General features: G+C 38.9%; 1 pseudogene; it reads right to left on the bottom strand.

Annotated features, from left to right (window-relative positions):
- Positions 1-13,621: 13,621 nt before the first annotated feature.
- LOC147482050 (serine carboxypeptidase-like 27) lies at positions 13,622-19,018 on the bottom strand (annotated as a pseudogene).
- Positions 19,019-22,500: the final 3,482 nt, after the last annotated feature.

Below are 22,500 nucleotides of genomic sequence, written 5' to 3' on the forward strand. Positions count from 1 at the left end.
CCACTCATCAATGAAGAGATCAGCTGCTGAGTTCTGAAAGCTTCTGAGATCCATTCCCAAAGTTGTGCTACGAAAGGGCATTCCCACAATATGTGATCCAACGTCTCACTATTGTTATTACACATTCTACACTTCGAGGCTAGCTTGACCCCCACCCATTGCATTCTGTCATTTGTGGCTGCACTCTTTTGTGAGAGCTTCCATGCAATAGCTGAAATTATTGGGTGTAAGTAGGGCCTCCAAATGCTTGTAGCCCAGTTTACATGTTGTCTCCTATTTCTGATTGCTTCAAAAGCTGATTTAGTCGAAAAGCGACCTTTACTGTCATTACACCACCACACTTGGTAGTCCTGATCACTAGACTTGGCTCGCATAACTAAACTTAAGTCCACCCCCACTTGATTCAGAATTTGTTGGAGCTGTTGTGGAATACTTAGTTCATTATTGACAATCAACTGGTTTACCTTTGCAGTACAACCCTTTAAGTCCTTTGAAGTGAGCTACATCAAGTCTTGAAGAAAATGATTGCCAAGCCAATTATCTCTCTAAAAATCAATGGAGGCTCCCGTACCTACAATCCATTGACTTCTTGCTTTGACCTCAGTTAAAGCTTCTCTAATACCTATCCATATTGAGGTCACCTTATAATAGTTTATCAGGTTCCCTTCCTTTGTAAGGTATTTGTGTCTCATGAAGAGAGAGAAATCATTAGTTCCAGTAAGAATTGACCAAGCTAGTTTCATGAGCATTGAAAGATTAATCTCCCTAAGCTTTCGGATGCCAAGTCCACCCTCCTCCAAGGGTTTACATGTTTTTTCCCAACTGGTAGTGATAGTTTTTCTATTCGAAGGATCTCCAAACTAGAGAAAGTTTTGAATGATACATTTGTAGGAATCGTTATTTCAGAATGAATATTTCTACAAACCATGAAAACCACGCGCAACGGAATTAATGGTTCTCACGATTTTGGATTGGAAAACATACCTGTAAATTCGGCTAGATAACTCTGAGAATCCAATAGCTATGAATCCGAATCAACAATCAACCCCTTGATCTTTTGTTGTATTCCTTTCAATAGATTGGGCGTTGTGTGGGCAACGATCTACCAACCCCCTTCTTTCTCACAAAGCTAGATCCAATTTTGGATCTATCTTTCCTTGCCTCTCTTTTCAATCCAGATGAATAGTAATAACGGCCAGGAGAGAAGGGTTTCTATTTATAGGCTACAACAGGGACCATGAGGAGAAATTAGGGCTGGGCCTCCTGACGAGCTTGGGTTTCCCATGTTTGCCCATAACACACGGCCCAAGTCCGTCAACAAATGGCTTATTCCACTAAAGGCCATTGTTGCACTACCGCCCTAATCCCAAATTACGTGTCAGCATTTATAGGCTCCATATTATATGCTCGTTGATCTCCCCGTGTTTAAGATATCGAATGCCCGTTGATTAAGTCAAGTTACTGACAACTACATTAATCAACTTCTTATGTCCTTGAGTAGTACCACTCAACCTCATTGTCATGTCGGATCAAATCCACTTGCAGGGTTTACATGACAATCTTTATGAGCTCCTTAAGGGGACATCATCAGCCCGACTTCTTGCGGGACACGGATTCCTTCTATAATCAACAACACACCTTACATACAATGTCATTACCCAATCCATCGAGTTTGTTGATTCACAAATGAATCTCACTCATTGATAATTTAAAGTAATGTACATTAATGCACGTAAGTGCCTGTTATTATATTCGGATTAAGAGGACAACAATCCATAATAAAAGAGGCGTTTGTTCTCTTTTATAGTCAGTATAAAGAGAAACAACATCACTTTGTCCTGTTCAATACACACAAAGTGTACTAGTGTAATCCTATAGTCAAGATAGACTAATACCAGATTATACTACAATCGTACCAATGGTTTGTCCAAATCCATCTAGGTTGTGAACGATTACTTATACTTTATAAGGTACTGATGATATGATCTTTTGTGTGTCCACACCATATCATCTACAACATAGAGTATTAGACACATGCATATAACTAACAACATATATAATATGTATATCATTTGCCCATATGATTCTCATTCAAAATATAAAGAATTAGAGTTAATACAAAAGTAATGCTTTTAGTATATAACCCTATCAACATTTAGCCTCTTTAATGATCACAGAAGGCCATTTGTATATAGCTATATTGTATATGGGAATACTGCAAATAACAGATTTCACCAAAATAGCCCTCCCTTGGAATGATAACATTTTACCTTTCCAGCTAGTAAGTCTCTTCTTGATCTTGTCCAACACCAGAAAGATAAGGGATCTTGAGACCTTGCCACAAGAAAGTGGAACACCCAGGTACTTTTCAGGTAGAGATCCTTTAGTAATCTCCAGTGCTTGGAGTGTTATCAACCTTATATTCAAACTGAATTTGCCCATGAATATCTTGCTTTTCGCCTTGTTGAGGTTTTGCCCTGAGGCAGATTGATATCTCTCAAGCAAGGAGTTGATATGAGTAATATTTCTAATGTCTCCATTAGAAAAAATGATGATGTTGTCTGCAAATAATAGGTGGCTTGGAGCGTCAAAACCTTAGACAATGACCATAGGTTAAATGAATCTTTGTTTGCAAGTAATGTAGACCCTTACTAAGTGTGTCCTCGAAAATGGCAAAAAGGAGAGGAGCTAAAGGATCTCCCTGTTTGAGTCCTCTCTCCATGCAGAAGTACCCAACAGGCCCTCCATTGAAGAGAATCGAGATATATGCCGACATCATAATTATTTTGATCCAGTTGATCCAAATATTGCAAAAACCCAATTTTGCTAGGACTTCATATAGGAATTCCCAACTCATAATGTCATAGGCTTGTGATATGTCGAGCTTGATAGTTACATTACCTCCATGCCTCTTAATCTTCAACTCATTGATCAATTCCGAAGCCAGTGCAATGTTAGACTGTGATGATCTCGAGGGCATGAAACCAGTTTGTTCCCTGGTGATTATTCTTGAGGCAATCTTGCTTAGTCTGAGCTGTAACAACTTGGAAACAATCTTCATCAAAAATTTCCCCATGCATATAGGTCTAAAATGACTAAGTTTTTTAGCACATTTATTCTTGGGGATGAGAGTGGTAAAATTTGAATTAAGTCCTTGAGGAATGAAAGACTGTATAAAAAAGGATTGGACAGCAACACATACCTCCACCTTTATTATACTCCAAAAGCTATGATAGAAATGGCCTTGGAAACCATCGGGACCAGGACTACTATCAACTTTCATATTGAGCACCACATTCTAAATTTCGTCATAATCCGGGATCACTGATAGCATGTAGTTATCCTCTTCATGAATAAGCTTTGGAATGAGAGACATAAGTTCTTCATCTATGTTCCCTAGAGATTTCTTGAATTTGGCTTCGTAGAAACTCACTATATGTTCTTTCATTTCTTCCTATTTAGACAGTACGGTTCAATCCTCCTTTATGAGTTCAGTGATTAGTGCTGCCCCTTGTCTAATTGATAAATGGTAATTTCAGGTTTTGTCCTTTTAAGTTCGAAGTCCAAAGTCCAAAGTTCGTAAACGTCCGATTAGTCAAGTTCTCTTACTCACGTGGGTTGATAAGTTAGGTCGAGTAAGAGATCATCCATACCTTAGGGCTTGGCAAGGTTCACAACTAGATTTACAGCTTTTAGTGAGTAGGATTTTAGGTTATTTACTTAATTAAAACTTGGAATGCAAGTATCGTAAAATTACAACGATTGATTTCTACATAAAATAAACAGGGATAAAGATACAGGAAAAAAGGTTAACTGTACTCATGCAACAATTAGTTTTAACATTTAGAGTACTATATCACTACAGCTCTAATCCGTCTCGAGTTTATAGACAAACCCGAGATGGCGTCGAGTATCGATCCCTAGTGAGATGCACGCATCTCTGAGTTCATCTCACTAGCATAAGGAGTTGAACTAATATTCCATCTCTGGAATATTATTTCAGCTCCTATTTCGATTCTACATCAGCTGGACAAACCAGAGAGCTAACGGCCACCATAGGGTCTCACGCGAGACATTTTAGGTCTCTCACGAGATTGTTCTGGAGCATCAGCACTCCAAACTTGGACAATCTCAATCATTTTGGGACCGGATGCATAATCTACACCTAATTCCTAAGTAGTGATTCTGGAACATTAAATTGTCAATACTGATCCTCACATGAGCATCATTAACCCTCCCCCTTGGGAGGATTTTAGCTCGTGGTCATTGGATGATTAATTGATCTTGCTGTATACAATAAATAAGTAAATGAAGAACAGGAATTTAACTTGAAAAGAAATGAATTTTATTAAAGTAAAAGACTTACAATACTTGATGTTGGAATATAAAGCTATTGGAAGGAGAATGAAATACAACGGAAGGAAGCTAATGCAAGAATATATAAACTAAAAACTAAAGTCTAAGGTCTCCCTCTCATATATATATATCCCTCCTAGTCTCCGTAAAGCCCCCTCATTTATTTCCCCTTTTGGCATTATCTCTCCCCAAAATATCCAAACCTTGTTTTATAGGTTTTGTCCTTTTGTCCCATAACAATCCAAACTTTTTTATGGTTTTGTTGTTTTCCTTTTATCAAATCAATTCATGCATTGATTTGTTTTGTCTTTTCTTCTTGCAAGGTGACACACAATTGTCTTGCCACTTGTTTATGCATGATGACTCATCATGTCTTGTGAGCCCGCAGAGTGGGTCCACGTGCTGTTTCCAGTGGCGGCCCAAATTTTGGCATTTTTACAACTTTCTGTCTTTGTGTAGAGCTCGTCGCCCTGATCGTTCTGGCAGTTCACTTGCCAAAAGCGGCGTGCAGGTTTGGAAAATGTGAGTTTTGGAAGTTTGCTGCTTCTTTATACGTGGACCCGTTTTGCACTGGTTTTGTCCCTTTGGAAACTTTGGCTCTAGTCAGGCTCTGTTGGGCTTCACTAGAGTTGAGTGGGAAGACTTCAAGTATGCACAGTATTCCCGTACTTTGATGCATGTTTTATTATCATATTCACGTTAACTGAGAAAATCTGCAAAAGTACGAAAATATAATTATTTCATGATTATTAAACACATAAATAACCAAAATGATATGTCTCTTGGGGTTTAGTATTACAGTTTTGGGTGCTTATCACTAATCTTATATGTATTATGGAAAAAAGTTGTGTTTCTGTCCATTTCCTCATCAAAATTCAACCTACTTTTTTGCCTGAATAAGCTAGCTCTATTGTTTCTTGCGGTATCGAGCTCATTCTCCATATCTACCACCATTACTATGGATGTACTATCATTTGGACTCTTATCAGCCTGTGCTTGAGCATTACATAAAGCAGCTTCAACTTTTCTAATGTTTACATCTATATGACCAAATACATCAATATTCCATTTCTTCAAGTCTCGTTTAAGTCTCTGGAGCTTCTTCATTACTCTTATAATTGGACCCCCCGTGATGTCTTCTTTCCAACTGTTGTGTACCAATTCCATGAAGGTGGAGTGACTTAACCAGACCTTATTAAACCTGAAAGGAGTGTTACATGGTTTAGGAACATGAGGGTGGAAGCCCATAAGGGGAGAGTGGTCTGATGCATGCCTCGATCCCACTTTGTACTTCCAACCTGAGAATTTCATATTCCAAGCACTGTTATAGAAAGCTCTATCAATCTTCGGTATAACTCTACAAGGACCCCTTCGATTGTTACACCAAGTGAAATCATTTCTCTCGTAGAAGCTTTCGATGAGATTGTAAGAATTAACAAACTCATTGAAGTCTTGCATAGGCGCTCTAACAAGGGGCAAGACACCTTTTTTTTAACCATATCTAAGGACTATATTAAAATCCCCAATAATAAGCCAGGGAGATTTAGTGACAACAGTACCCAGCTCACTCCATAGCCTTCTCCTCTGCATATATAATGAATTTGCATGGACCAAAGATAGGATGCATTCTTCAAAAAGTATAGTAATCTGTTGATCAGATGCATGGATCAAAGAGATTGGTGTTCCAAGTTTATGGAAGATCCAAATGTTTCCCATTCTAACAAAAGTGTCATTATGAATAACCGTAGGATCAAAAAAATCCATGCAGATATTACTTAAAGAAGTAAGTCCAGGTTTGATCATAGGTTCCGCTAAACAAAAAATGTCAGGCTTCTGACAATTCACCAATTCTCGTAGTCTATCGACAGCCGAATTCTTCTTCACACCTCTCACATTCCAAAAGACGACCTTCATTGAGATTGGTTAGAAGAGACTTGACCCCTAATCTGGGACCTTGTTAAAAGAGGTGCGGTGGTTTTACCCTTTCTCTTTTTATTTTGTTTTTTGTTCTGGGGGTTAGGAGATGTTCCAATGTGTTTCTGCTCTTCCTCCTTTTCTTCAGACTTGACCATCTCTCTTTGATAGATTCTACTTCTTGTACTAGTTGTTGCTGTGTATCCACCTTATCGGCTAGGACAGAGTAATTGTTGCTAATAGGTACTTGGTCATTAACAGTAGTATCAGAAGGATTATCAAGTGCCCACCATCTGGTAGTTGGTTGGTCATAAAGCCTCCATCCATACCTATATCTACTTGTGTTGTAAATATCACAGTATTGACTTCATTCATTCTTAGATCCTCAACAATCTTATCCTCACTTACTACTTCGATACATACAGCATCAAACACAACGACAGTACCCAAATCTTTAGACCCTCCAGCAGTATACAAAACCTCAGTCCCATCAACACAATTCAAAACCTCGGTCCCATCAGCAGAATTCACGGCCTCAAAACCACCCTCAGTACACTCAGCCACAACAGTCTCAGTCACCACAGTAGAATTCAAAGCCTCATATTCAGTGTTGTCCCTCACAATGACCTCATTGTTCATTTCTACAGCCCTTGTATTCTCGGTAATCTCAGCTTGAGTACAAAGACTCACATGTTCCATGGTAGCACCAGCAAGTACCACTTCATTGACACTATCAGCTTCAGGAACATCTATGATAATGGTATCCTTTTGCTGTGTAGTGTTGACATTCTTCTTCCTCCATCTTTTCTTTGATTCCTTGACATTCCATCATTGCTAGATTCAGGTTTATCAGAAGAAGTCTTAGGAGTAGAGTCCACAGTTACTACCTTGTTCATTGATTTTGCAAGGTCATTATTTAAGTGATTGCAGTTGACAACCGTGTGTCCAACACCTTTACAGTGAGAACAAAAGTCCGGTGTTTTACCCAGTTGAACAGTTTGCCAAAAGGCCACATTATGCTTCTTTGATTCAACCTAGATCTTATCCGGTATTGATTTGGAGAGATCAATATTTACAAGAACCCTGGCATAATAACCTAACTCTCTTCTATTAGTTGTTTCATCCACATGAATCAGTTTGCCCATGGCCTTACCTATTTCCATTAAATTCTTAACCTCCCAATATTCTAAACCAAGCCTAGGAAACCTTACCCACACAGCAGCATGAGACTGGATTTCTCTCTCTGTTGAGAAGTTTGGAATCCATTTGCAGAGTCGTAGGACATGTTGTTCCACCATCCATGAACCTTGATCCCACACTCGTTGGTAATCACAAATGTCTTCAAATCTAAACATAATATACCCCTTACCAAGTGGTGAGGCAGGCAATTTACCCTTAGGGCTCCATAGATCAGTAATAATGCTCTTGACCTGCTCCATCTCCATTTATTGTAGATCCAATCTACCTACCAAAGAGAGCTTGCAGTATTCCCTTCCTTTATCCACCTCTTCTTCGATTAATTGAATAGAGGGAAATCCTCCTTGGTCTCCTGGCGTTGGAAGTAAAGAAGTATCTATATTTCTTCCATATTTGGTCTTAGTAACAGCAAATGCATACGGTGACACCTCTGGTTTGACCCATGGTTTGAGTTTTCGAGCAATTATTTGCACCCACCACTGGCCATGGTTTGAGTTTCTGTAGCAATTATTTGCACATCTGTTGTGGGAGTTTGAGGTGCGCCTCCACAAATGATTTTACACTAAAGAACTCTCACTGTAGACAGTGAAGGATTTTACCAATAGTGCAACCAAAAGAAAGAAGGAAGAATAAACCTTTTCTGAACTCAGCACTGTTCACAGTGGAGGATTTCACTAGAAAGGTAAAGGACATGAAGGGTATTCCGTTCTAAACTCAACAATGTTAATAGTGGAGGATTTTACCAGAATTGGAACTAAAAATAGGGTTAGAGAAGATCTCCTAGGGATACCCCAAGATAAGCACATACTTTGTTTTTGGCTACGGCGCTCCCCAACCTCTCCAACCATAATTCACACAAGTTACAAACCAAACACCCAAGACAACACAACTTCCACTGCACATCATCTAATCATAAACAAATTATCCTTTTTCATGCAATTCAACAAACCCTAATGTAATGGAGTTACTCTGTTAATCCCATAATCTAGCACCATCTCTCAAACTCAAGATGTTAAGCATCAAGAGTTTGCTAAGAAGATATTGAAAACAAATTAAGAATTCAACTACCATATGCCACTACGCCCAAGGACGGAGCTAGGAATTCGGGTTGGGAGGCAAGGGATATGAGGGGGTAGTAGTACACTATCCTTAAAAAAATTGGAGGGGCAAAGCCTTATAGATTTAGGAATTTTTGTGTTAATTGTAGTGTAATTTATTAGTTTTTAAAAAAGATTGGGGGGCGATTGCGCCCTCCCCCCCCCCCTGTCTCTGTCCATTTACTATGGCACTCATTTATTATCAACAAATACAGTATAGTACTAGACAGTTTCATGGAACTAGAGCAGGTGTACCAATGGAAAGGGTTGGGTTCATATCTCTAGCCCATCGAGGAGGGGAGGGCTGAGTACATCTAGCAATGGCACTAAGAGGAAATGTTTAATTATAGTTCACATCACTTAGGTACGGTACCTTTTCATATGTATTACATACCTTTGGCTTTTTTTAGTTTACGAGTGAAGAAACAAACAAGAACAACCCTCGAAGGCTCGAACATACTACATCTCCATTTAGACTAGTTCTAGTTCAATACCATTTGAGTATCATCAAATATAACAAACTAAAGGATTGGTATTACCTTGGGAACTGTGTGTGCATATTTTAGAAAATAGATATGTAACACGTGGCAGCATCTTCGCAAGGCTCGGATATGGTCTTGGTGTGGGTAGAAAGTACCAGAACACACTTCAAGTCCAAATCCTCTTACTTCCTAGGTTCGAAAGTGAGACACTTTCTAGGTTCGGAAGTGAGACAAGAAGAGGAGGTTCGTGGGCTTCGGAACTACTTGGAGTACTAGGTTCGGAGCAGGTTCGTGGGCTTTGGAACTAGTTGGAGTAGTAAGTTCGTATAACCAACTCCTAACTATGAACTCCAAATTCGGAACTCAACTACTAGGTTCGGAGCAAGTTCGTGGGCTTTGGAACTAGTTGGAGTAGTAGGTTCGTATAGCCAACTCCTAACTATGAACTCCAAATCCGGAACTCAACTACTAGGTTCGGAGCAAGTTCGTGGGCTTTGGAACTAGTTGGAGTAGTAGGTTCGTATAGCCAACTCCTAACTATGAACTCCAAATCCGGAACTCAACTACTAGGCTCGGAGTTCTAACTACTACTCCAAACCTAAACATGTTTTTCTATTGTTTAAGTCAATAAAGGAGACCTATTTGACTTGGGAAACATGGCCTTCTAGAATAGTCAAGATGAGACTTAATAAGAGACGGTCTCCAAGTTAAACACTAATTGGGAAACCTCATCTATTCTTATAAATAGAATAGTAGAACTATGCTTTGAGTTTGATTCCTATACACAGGATACGTAGACAGCCATTAAAGAACGTGGTTCAACTCATCATCTTCTACATCTCTTCTTCTTCTTGATCCAATACTTCTCATTATTCTTTGATCATCAACAAAATAGTTGTGTTTCTAGATTAGGAAAAATCATCATCACACAATTGGCGTCGTCTGTGGGGAAACCTTACAGAATTGATTTGATTTCTTGGTCGAAATATTTTCGATTCTAGGTTATCCTACCCACCAATTTTTCTTTGGTTTGTTGTTCTTTAAAAAAAATAAAAAAAATCATTTTTTTCTTCACTTTGATTCAAAATTATGGTTACTACAAGAGCCAATGCAAATCAAAGTAACGAGGGGAATAACGAGATCAACAACCCACATTTTACTTCTTAAAGACAATTTGAACGTAGAGGAGATCGTCGTTTTGGACAGGGTCGTGAAGAAAATGAGCTTAACAACAATACTCCCCAATCTGCCATAACCAACCAAGCCATCATGGATGTTGTGATGGCCGAACGTGGTCGACAAGAGGCTCATTTGCATTTTTTACAAGACTACTATCTCACGCAGGAGGGTCGTTCACCCCCAAGAGTGTTGCCTATTGATGGAAACTCGAGGGGGCAGTTCCAGCCACCAAGTCTCGACCATGGTGAGGGTTACGTCCTTACACCTTATATCCCTTACTTCGTTGGGTATCATAGCGACCAACAAGATTCGGATTATAATCCAGAATTGGATCCAACCCGACACTCGTGTTCACACGGAACTGACTTCTCTTGGTATTTAAGTTCTCGAGGTACGAGGGATGGACATCCAAATGTGTTTGCCCGGAATCCACACCTATCAAGGTCACCCTCAGTACGAAGAAGAATTTCAGTTCCAAGGGAACCTTCATTGCCTCGGAATCCCTCAGTTCCCCGATCCAGTTTTGCAAACTCCTCCACTCGATATTGGGAACCGGAACCATGTTATCATCAAGATGAGACCTATGAGAGTCCAGGTCTGAGGTACAACAACAAGAGAACTCTAATTCATGAACCGACTACTCTTACACAGCTCAAGGCGCAAATACTGGAGGAACTGCGAGGTTCGAAACCAACCAAGATGGATGAGTCAGTTGTTCAGTCAGTAATCGAGGGAGACATTGGAACTCCTTTTTCATGGCATGTTATGAGTGGATACATCCCCCAAGATTACAAACCACCGAAGTTCTCTAAATTTAATGGCAAAGGAGATCCAGTATCCCATGTGCTCGGTTATCGTCAAGTAATGGTGGGTCTTTCTAAGAAAGATCATTATTTGTGCCGGTATTTTGTTTCAAGTTTGATAGATTCGGCACTCATCTAGTACACGAAGCTGCCTAAAGGCAGCATTCACGAGTTTAAGGTGCTATCCATCAATTTCATTGCAAAATTCAGTTGCAACTGACCTTCCATTAAAACCACTGATGCACTGTTTGGCATGAAGATCCGGAAGGACGAGCGTATCAGGGATTTCACCAAAAGATTTAACGAGGTTCAATTGCATGTTGATAACGTCAATGAGACCCTCACCATTGTGGCCTTTAGAAAGGGATTAGATCCCACTTCTGGTCTATACATGTCTTTGAAGAAAAAGAAGCCTACGAACATGACAGAGTTGCAGGCTCGGATCGATAAGTATGCGGAACTGGAAGAAGACAAATTGGATAGAGAATCTTCTCATAAAAGAGTGATAACTAGTGTCACCGCCGCTCCTGTTGGTAGGAGCTCTGCTAGTCATTATGATGATAGGAAGCCCGAGGAACCACAGTCAGAGCACAAGTCAATCGACAAAATTTCTATAATGATAAGTCCAAGAGATAGAAGACTAGTGATACGTTCGAAAGTGGTAAACTACCCCCACCGGATAGGGACTTTACCACTTTAACTCATCCTTATGAGGACATCTTTGAAGTTACCAGGAAGCAAGATGTTGATGAAAGATTCTCCAGCAGTGAATCTCGATGTTAACATGTACTGTTTCCAAGTAATGTTACACTACTCTTAGCTTCTAAGAGACAAAATTTGGATAAGCTTCCACTATACTGGGGGCATGATCTATGCCAATCAATTCTCAATAAAAGTTATATTTCTCTTTTCAGAGCATTGTTTCTTTTATAATTTTATGCTGGGATACTTTTTGGATGTTGGGTGAGAGATCCTATATGTTGGCCAAAGTTGTATCAGAACCTTTAGAAAGCTTTCTCGGGATGATGAGTGAAAGATCTCATGTGTTGTTCCCCATGTGATGGAGAAAGTTTAACTTAGCTTGGATGTTATCCTCCTAAGAGCAGTTCTAATGCCTTATGCTTATAAGTGTTGGTTTATGCATTAGATATCAGATCATTTAAGGACTTTACAGGAAATAATCTTGGGGCACCCTACGTTCCTACAAAGTCTTATTTCTTAACAAAACTAAAGGTATTTACATGAATTAACACAGGAGCAAACCCTATTTTCCTACAAAATAACCTTGTTTTTCTAAGATTTGGAATACAAATTTGTATAAAATATAATTCGACACTTTTATTTTTTCCTTCAACAGTCAAATGTACAACCATCGTCTGAGAGAAAAGTGGGGCATCTGTGTATACATATTTATGCAAATAAGGAGAAAATAACACCATTTCCTAGCTAGTCTGGAACTTCACGTTCGGAACTTGTCCAAGTTCGAAAATCCACTTCCTAGCTAGTTAGGAACTCCACGTTTGAAACTCTACTTCCTAGCTAGTCTGGAACTCCACGTTCGGAACTTGTCCAAGTTCAGAATTTCACTTCCTAGCTAGTCAAGAACCCCACGTTAGGAACTTGTCCAAGTTCAGAACTCCACTTCCTAGCTGGTCAGGAACTCCACGTTCGGAACTTGTCCAAGTTCGGAACTCCACTTCCTAGCTAATTAGGAACTCTACTTCCTAGCTAGTCTGGAACTCCACGTTCGGAACTTGTCCAAGTTCGGAACACCACTTCCTAGCTTGCCTGGAACTCCACGTTCGGAACTTGTCTAGGTTCAGAACTCCACTACTTCCTAACTAGTCTGGAACTCCACGTTCGGAACTTGTCCAAGTTCGGAACTCCGCTTCCTCACTAGTTCGGAAATTTTTCATGTTCGGAATTCAACTTCCTAACTAGTCAGGAACTCCAAATTTGGAACTCCACTTCTTCTATGGGAAGTCCAAGTTCGGTACTGCTCTGTCGAGTAATAAACCCAAAATTCTTTTGTGGATTGAAGAATCCGGAACTACATTGTCCAGTACTAAATCCAGAACTACCTCACCAATTGGAGAACTAAAAAATTGATTGGTGAGTTATGGTTCGATTAGCAAACCCGGAACTGATCAAGACCAAGTTTGACAGTTCAGTTTTTGAAGAAAAAGACGTGGCTGTTTACACCAAAACCCTCAATTTCGGCAAAAAGAAAGGTGTTGTGTTCGTGGCGACCAAGCAGCTTCAACAACCCATTAATGGTGGTTTCATAGAGAAGAAACAATCGAATCTTTAGACCAAAGTAAATTGTTAGAGCCAAAATTCGAGCTTACTATTTTCTTTTCGGCGAGATCGACAGACGTTGGATGTAAGCACAATGCTACAAACTTAAAGAGATGTATGGGATGCTTCAAAGGGCGGACACAACCAAATTGGTTCTGGTGGCAGCAAGGACTTTGTGGAAGTGGGTGCTTAAGTTTACATGCAGATGAGATAGTAAGTTTATTTTCTAGTTTCTAATATTTAAAGAGAAATGGATTTCAAAAAGTAAGAAAGCAAAAGGACTTCTTGAGCATCTTTATTCCAGATTGGCTAGTTGCACCTTCAGCTCCCACTTCCTGACCAAGTGAAGAAAGAGCATAAATGAGTTACAGTTCCGATTATGGGCTTATGGGATGTGAGCCCAAGTTTAGGTCCATGTCCGGACTTAAAAAAAAAAAAAAAAAAAGTTGCAGTTCCGGGTTATATAATATAACGTGCCCGAACCTAAAAGAGTTTCATGTTCAGCAGTTCAAGTTTTGCAAGGCTCAGTTCTGGGTCGCACTTGCAAAAGTTCAAGTCCGAGTCAAGGTGACTTAGTGAAATCTGCCCAAGTCCGGGCCATATGACCATGTTCGGTCCCTTACATGAGCTAGTATTCCAGGTCTGGGTAAACACAAGGCATGACAGGTCCGACTTTCATGAAGTTTAGTTCCAAAATGTAATCCCAAGTCTGGATCTTTGTGAAACATACCCAAGTCCGGCTCAGAGTGGAGTTGGTAAAGCTCGATTGATCTGACCAGGTCTGGGTCATCACAAGGCATTGCATGTCCGGATTTCACCAAGTTCCTAATGTCCAAGTCCGGATCATAACAAGGCATGGCAGGAGCGGTTTTCACCAGGTTCGGCCTAATATACAAGGTTCGGGGCATGATCATGGCAGGTCCGAATTTACAGTTCCTTGCACTGAAGTAATGCAAAATTTTGCCAATACATTCCACAGAGAAAATCGAGGCATAAGACGTCGTGTATATTTTTACCCGGCTTTTTTCCTTAAGGGTTTGATTCACAACCCATGAATAAAAAAGGGGGGCATTTGTGTGTGCATATTTTAGCAAATAGATATGTAACACATAGCAGCATCTTCGCAAGGCTCGGATATGGTTTTGGTGTGGGTAGAAACTACCAGAACACACTTCAAGTCCAAATCCTCTTACTTTCTAGGTTCGGAAGTGAGATAAGAAGAGGAGGTTTGTGGGCTTTGAAACTAGTTGGAGTAGTAAGTTCGTATAACCAACTCCTAACTATGAACTCCAAATTCGGAACTCAACTACTAGGTTGGGAGCAGGTTTGTGGGCTTTGGAACTAGTTGGAGTAGTAAGTTCATATAACCAACTCCTAACTATGAACTCCAAATCTGGAACTCAACTACTAGGTTTGGAGCAAGTTCGTGGGCTTTGGAACTAGTTGGAGTAGTAGGTTCGTATAACCAACTCCTAACTATGAACTCCAAATCCGGAACTCAACTACTAGGCTCGGAGCTCTAACTACTACTCCGAACCTAAACATGTTTTTATGTTGTTTAAGTCAATAAAGGAGACCTATTTGACTTAGGAAACATGGGGCTTCTAGAAGAGTCAAGATGAGACTTAACAAGAGACGGTCTCCTAGTTAAACACTAATTGGGAAACCTCATCTATTCTTATAAATAGAATAGTTGAACTATGCTTTGAGTTTGATTCCTATACACAGGATACGTAGGCAGCCATTAAAGAACATGGTTCAACTCATCATCTTCTACATCTTTTCTTTTTCTTGATCCAATACTTCTCATTATTCTTTGATCATCAACAAAATACTTGTGTTTCTAGATTACGAAAAATCATCACACAGAAATTTTATGGTAGGATTAACCGAATAGGAATTATATAATTCAAACGCATGAATTGGTGACATATATCATGTCAAGATTACGTAAATCCGGTCTTTTATAGTTTAAGCCTGAATCTGATCCCTAATCATGTTTCCACAAAGCATTTTCAATGACTTTTTCTTATCAATTTCTTGTCATCTATAAAACAATCAATGTCATATCACATAAATACAAATGTAGCATAGTTGCATTCCCAATGTATGCCAACTATTAGGAGTATCATGTAAATAATGAAATAAACTTAGTAGCCATTCGTCAGACGTACGATAAATTGATCTGTTTTGTGAACGGTGATAAAATCGGAAAGAAGGAGAAGACATACCAAAAGACCAAAATTCTGAGACAAGCTGCAATAAGTTCTCGACAAATAGGAAGCATAGATCTAGTAGAATTGTTCCAGTGGTTGGCAATAATATCACTGCAAGGAGAACGAACTCAGGGCACTCTGTCCATACACACTATCAGAGACAATGTCCTTCAATACAAAGACAATACTACTACCTGCATCTTTTCCAAGGATATGGTATTCCGGTAACATTTGCATGTAGAGCCTTCTGGACTTTTGGTAGGTTGAAGTACACTTGAGAAGGTTCTTCAGAGCAGGGATAATATGCTATAGACTTCCAAGGCTGACTTTGGTGGAAATTCATTATTTCATCAACAAGTAGACTAAAAATCAAATTTGGAAATGTAGTTAACTTCCAATAGAAAATGAGGTGACTAAGTTGATATGCTCAATACATCAGGTCAAGCTGCAACTGGCACTATACTGTGTTGCGGTAAAAAAGCCAGTGAAGTTAGACTCCTGTCTGAGTACTCATTGGTTTGATGCTAGATGCAAGAAACCAAAATATTATATAATGTACTCACGTGATTAATGGTGATTAAACCAAAAAGTATTTGCTATAGGATAAGTACTAAGAGCATATTTAGGTCAGATACTATCCTAGTATCAAACACTAAATTTTCAATAATTTAATGTTTTTCCATCTTCAGGAGAGACACATGTTGATGAAAACTAAGGCTGGTCAGTAGGCTCGATGCTCGTGAGCAACTCGGTGCTCGGCTCGTTTTGGGCTCGGCTCGAGCTCGCTTATTTAAAAATATGAGTCAAATATGAGAGCGTTTTAAAGCTCGAGCTCGAAATCAAGTAGCTCGCGAGCTACTTGAAACTACTCGTATTTTAGATAATTTTGTTAAAACACATGATAATTGTTATAATAATGTGTTGAATTATAATAGCTTATCACATATTGATTGTAACAATAATGTGTTCACCTTATAATACTTGTTAGATAGAGGTTCATTGTTATTTTAGTGAATTGTAATCACACTCTCATATATCGTGAGATTGTCTCTGCATGTTATTTTGATATTTAGTAAGTATTATATATCTATTTTTGCTCACTTGTATCTAGAATATGTTCGAATTCAAACTTATGCACAAAACAAATCAAATTAATATTAAAAACTTGTGATGGAGTTCAAACATATAGCTCTGAACTGTCAAGATCCAGACTCGAGAGCTACTCAGATACTTGATGAGCCAACTCGAGCTCGGCTCGAAAGAATTTGAACTCAATTCGAGCTCAACTCGAGAGACACACATGGTCGACTCGAACTCGCTAAAGCTCGACTCGACTCGCTCGATGACCAGCCCTAATGAAAACACCAAAAAAACACCAAAACAAACACCAAATCGGACAAAATTTGGTGTTTGCTTTGGTGCTGTATCAAATCTCTTTCATGGTTTTGAATAAACCGCGTGGTTTTGCGAACACCGCGTGGGCTTTGGTGTTAGTTAGGGCCTCTGTCTTGTAGTGTTTCGAACACTAAATTTTGATGTGTCAAGGTTTACCAAAAACTGTGTTGGCTTGGGCTTGGTCTCTTGCGCGGTTTTACGAAAGCCGTGCGTTGTTTGGTGTCGAATATTTGATGTTTCTCCTTAAGTTGGTTGGTGTTTTTTTGGTTTGGTATTTGGGTTGGTTTAAATATTTGGTGTTTTCTTGGTTTCTCTCCTAAAGATGCTCTAACTAATGAGAGCTTACAAAGTGATTCTAAAGTTGCGTTAGTAAAGGTACAATTTTACTGCAAATAGGTGTAAAAATGCTTAAAAGATCGATGTTTCCTTGTTCAGCAGTCGCCATTTCTAGAGCCTTGGTGCATTCATCGGATGGGTGCTTTGAAATTTCCAAGTCGCATTGGAGATTCAGAGTTTCATATGTTGAATCAAGTATCAAACCATGGGTCCACTAGAAATCAATTTACCGACGTAGTCATAATGATAATCATCAATAACTGCGTTCCCTACCTAGAAAGAAAAAGTTGAAACCATCACCCAATCTTCAAATAAAAGTCCTAAATCACATTCTACATCAAAGTCTCAAATCTTACCATGAACGCTTTGAAATTAAGTATTCGATTCATAAGCCCCTTGTTTCTCTCACAGATAAGTTGAGAGGAGCATAATGACCTTAAACATATACAACAACAAGAAACATATATAAGCATGTTGCAAGGAATAACACTGTATAAGAATGAGTGGCAAGTAGACCTGCGTAACTTTCTAGCTACAGTGATATAGAAATCTCTGTGCTTGTACTGAGGGAACCTTTCTAACCAATGGACAAGGGAAATTTATGCATTTTCAGCTACAAATTTAAAGACCCTGAACCTGAAAATCATCTAAATTTTTTATATTATCTGATTTCAAACTAAAACAGTTAGAATTACAAAATCCCCTTCCATACATTTTAATGAAAATTTTCATATTGAACAAAAAAACCAAAAAACTTACCAGTTCTTCGGTGGCCTGATATTAGAAGTAGTATCCAAATATAAGAACCGAACGGCAATAGGTGAGTCAAGAAAAAACACATTTGCCAATGAAAAATACTAACAATACCACATCAACAAACACAACATATAAAAGAGTATGTCCATCTGGATGAATACGAAAAAGGACCAGTTTCTTCAGCAGCAGCATAAGCAATAGAAGAACACCCAGGACCACTATTGAGCCATAAAACAAGTGGAGTTAACTCTGAAGTAGTGGTTGACCTACCTAACCATCCCAGTAACACAAGGCTCGGCCTGCTTTTGGGTTGACTGTTATATAACTCGAGTATTGAGTGAAGCCATGGTTGACCGGTAACTCAGTGATCTTATCTCTCCCTTGGTCTGAAGAAGAAGAAGAGGAAAGAAAGTGAAGAGAAGAAGAGTTACAGAAAACAATGCAGTAGTGAACAGACATGAAGCTATTTTTTACAACAGTGGGAAAGAGTACAAGGATCAAAAAGAAACCATGGTTCCAGAATGTTGATGTATGTTGTTTTTGTTAGAATATTTGTTACTTTATTTAGTATTAGCAAGTATCTTGTAATCTTATTAAGTGTGTTATCTTTTCCTAGATATGTGGATCTAGGAGATCTTTGGTATTCATGGAGCTCCTTCTTGTATATATATCTGCTGGTTATATCAATAAAGACTATCAGAAATATTCATTCAACATCTTTGACATGGTATCAAGAGCCAACTCCAATTCTCTTTCCACTACCCCATTACTATAGGAATCGGAGCCTTTTTTTTTGGTGTTTGGTTTCTTTTTTCTGGTCATATAATACAATTTGTTACACTATATCAGATTGTATTTATTACCCTCTTGTTCCTTATCGTTCTTGTCTATTGATCTAGTTCATTGTTTGTGTTCTATATCATAATGACAGACTTACCTGCCAATAGTGATTCCATTGTTGTGCATTCCAATAACGATTCCACTGTCATGTATACTATTTATATGAAAGAAATGTCCTCACTAATTACTCCAGAATGACTTGATGGTACTAATTACATCGAGTGGTCCTTGAATGCGCAGAACAAGACCAGGGGCAGAAAGCGTTGGGGCTTTATCTATGGTACTAAGGCTGCTCCAACAAACATAAATTCTGAGGAATATGAAGCTTGGGAGGATGAGAACTGTCTGGTCAAGTCTTGGCTTCTTGATGCAATGACCAAGGATATCAGGTCAATTTTTCTTCGCTTGTCTACAGCCAAGGAAATCTGGGACACTACAAAACAAACTTACTAGGTCAGCCAAGATGCATCAAAAGGTTATCAGCTATATTGTGAGGGAATTTCTGTCCACCAAAATGGCAGTTCTATTATTTCTTATTTTGGAAAACTAAAGAAAATATGGCAAGAATTTGACGCTATTGAAGACTGCACTATGGAATGTGCCAATGACATTAAGAAATATACCACAAAGGATAATTCCCAGCATGTGTATGTTTTCTTGGCCGGTCTTGATTCTCATTTGGATGGGGTTCATGGTCGTGTCCTTGCTAATAGACACTTCCAGACATACAGTCCGCTTATGCCATAGTTTGTGCAGAGGCAAATCGTTAGGATGCCATGCTTGGTGGGACATCAAATGAAGGGACTGCTATGGCGGTTCATAAATCATTTGCTCGTCCGGATTCAAAGAAAGGAGTTCGTAAGTGTACCCATTGTAATGGTGATAACCATGTAGTTGATACCTGCTTTAAGCTCCATAGTTATCCAGATTGGCATCCAAAGGGTAAGATGGCGTCCCCCATGTCTTCTAACTCTAAGGTAGAGGGTTCAAGTTCGAAAAGTCACTTAGTCACTGCTGCCCAATTTGTTGCCCAGTCAGGTATATCTAACTCTGCTCTTATTGCTTTTACTGGAAATAGTGATTGGATAATTGACACAGGTGCTACTGATTATATGACTTGTGATCGCTATAAATTTAACCATTTCTCCTCTAATTGTTCCAAATCAGTCATTACTAATGCTAATGGTGTGTCATCTCCAGTTGTTGGTGTTGGCACTGTACCTCTGTCCCCTTCTTTATCTATCCATGATGTTTTATTTGTTCCATCACTAAACTGTAACCTTCCCTCTGTTAGCCACTTAACAAAATCTAATAATTGTGTTGCCTTGTTTCTTCCTACTCACTGTATTTTTCAGAACATCCATACCAAGGAGAGGATTAGCAGTGGTAAACAAATTGGAGGATTGTACTATCTAGAGGATGGTTTTCAACAGTCCAATCAAGGAGTACAAGCTCATGTTATGTGTGACAATAAGGTTAATAAAAATAAAGGTGAGATTTGGCTTTGGCATAGATGACTAGGACATCCCTCATTTGGTTATCTTAGGAGATTATTTCCATCTTTATTTAATGGTTGTAGTCTTTCTGATTTTGCTTGTGAAACACGTGTAACTACTTGAAAAGCATCGTCTCGCTTTTCTCTTCGAGTGATAATAAAGTTGATGCTCCTTTTTCTTTAGTTCATTCAGATGTTTGGGGTCCTGCCCCACGTCTTACATATAACGGGATGAAATGGTTTATTACATTTGTTGATAACTACACTCAGATGACTTGGGTATATTTTTTGAAACATAAAAGTGATGTCTGTACAGTTTTTCCTCTTTTCCATCAGATGGAGTATTTCAAAAAGGAATTGACTGGCTTTATGCATTCGGCTGGTATTCTACATCAAACATCTTGTTCTTATTCCCCTCAGCAAAATGGGGTTGCAGAACGAAAAAACAGACATCTTTTGGAGGTTACTCGGTCTTTATTAATTGGTGGTCATGTCCCATCTCACTTATGGGGCGAAGCCTTGAACTCTGTTATTTACTTGATAAATCATACACCTTCTAGTGTTGTCCAATTTTGGAGACCCTTAGATGTGCTTTCTTATCACTATACGCTTCCGCCCATTGTTCATTTAGCACCCTATATCTTTGGGTGTGTGGTGTATGTTCACTTACATACACAACAATGCACCAAACTTGATCCACGTGTGTTGAAGTGTGTCTTTGTTGGGTATGGCTCAACTCAGAAGGGTTATAAGTGTTATCATCCATCTTCAAAAAAAAAATTGTCTTTTCAATGGATGTTTATTTTCCATGAACCACGAATCATGATGATATAATGGTCTTTTTTATTGATACAAATATCACCATAATTACCTTCCACTAATCCAATCTTCTCCGAACAATCTTCTCTAGAGAATAGAAATGAAAATCTACCTAGTCTTAATTCTGAACTAGTTCAATATCATCTTCCACCTCGATCTAACTGTGGCCAACCACCAATTAAATATGAACCTAATCCTAAAGCTAAAGTGAAATATCCCATAAGCAACCATGTGTCATCTCACAAGTTGTCCAAGTCATATGCATCTTATGTATTCTAGTTATCATTTGTCTCTATTCCTAGTAAAATGCAGGAAGCTTTAGTAGATTCTAGATGGACCAAAGCTATGGCAGAAGAAATGGCATCACTGAAAAAGAATGCCACTTGGGAACTTGTAATCTTAACAAAGAGAAAGAAGACAGTAGGGTGCAGATGGGGATACTGAGAGATACAAAGCTCGACTAGTTGCGAAAGGGTATACATAATCTTATGGTGTAGATTATCAAGAAACTTTTGCACTGGTTGCTAAACTCAATACTGTGAGAGTACTTTGCCATTAGCAGCTAATAAAGATTGGCCTCTTCTTCAGTTTGATGTAAAAAATGCTTTCTTACATGAAGATCTTACTGAAGAAGTATATATGGATCCTCCCCCAGCTATACCAGAATACTCAGATATAACAATGGTCTGTAACCTACAGAAGGCATTGTATGGGTTAAAACAGTCCCCAAGAGCTTGGTTTGGTAGGTTCACCAAGTCTATGAAGAAGTTCGGCTACAAACAAAGTAACTCAGATCACACTTTGTTTTTAAAACACAGAAGAGGTAAAATCACTGCTTTGATTATCTATGATGATGATATGGTGGTGACAGGTGATGATCATGAGGAGATTTCTAGTTTACAATAGTATCTGGCTTCTGAATTTGAAATGAAACAACTCAGAGACCTTAAATATTTCCTTGGGATTGAGGTAACCTGATAAGAAAATGGTATTTTATTATCCCAACGGAAAAATATTCTTGATTTATTATCTGAGACGGGAATGCTTGGATGTAAGGCAGTTGATACTCCCATTGAGCAGAACCACAAGCTGTTTCTGTGTTTGAATGCAACTCCAACCGATAAGGGGAGATATCAGAAGCTTGTAGGGAAACTGATCTATTTATTGCATACCAGGCCAGATATTGCGTATGTAGTTAGTGTCATGAGTCAATTCATGCATGACCCACATACACCTCATATGGATGAGATATTTGAAATATGCTCCAGGTAAAGGCTTATTGTTCTCGAATCATGATCACCTTAAAATAAAAGGCTA

Source organism: Coptis chinensis, chromosome 8, assembly GCF_015680905.1.
Source record: "Coptis chinensis isolate HL-2020 chromosome 8, ASM1568090v1, whole genome shotgun sequence".
Taxonomy (NCBI): Eukaryota; Viridiplantae; Streptophyta; class Magnoliopsida; order Ranunculales; family Ranunculaceae; genus Coptis; species Coptis chinensis.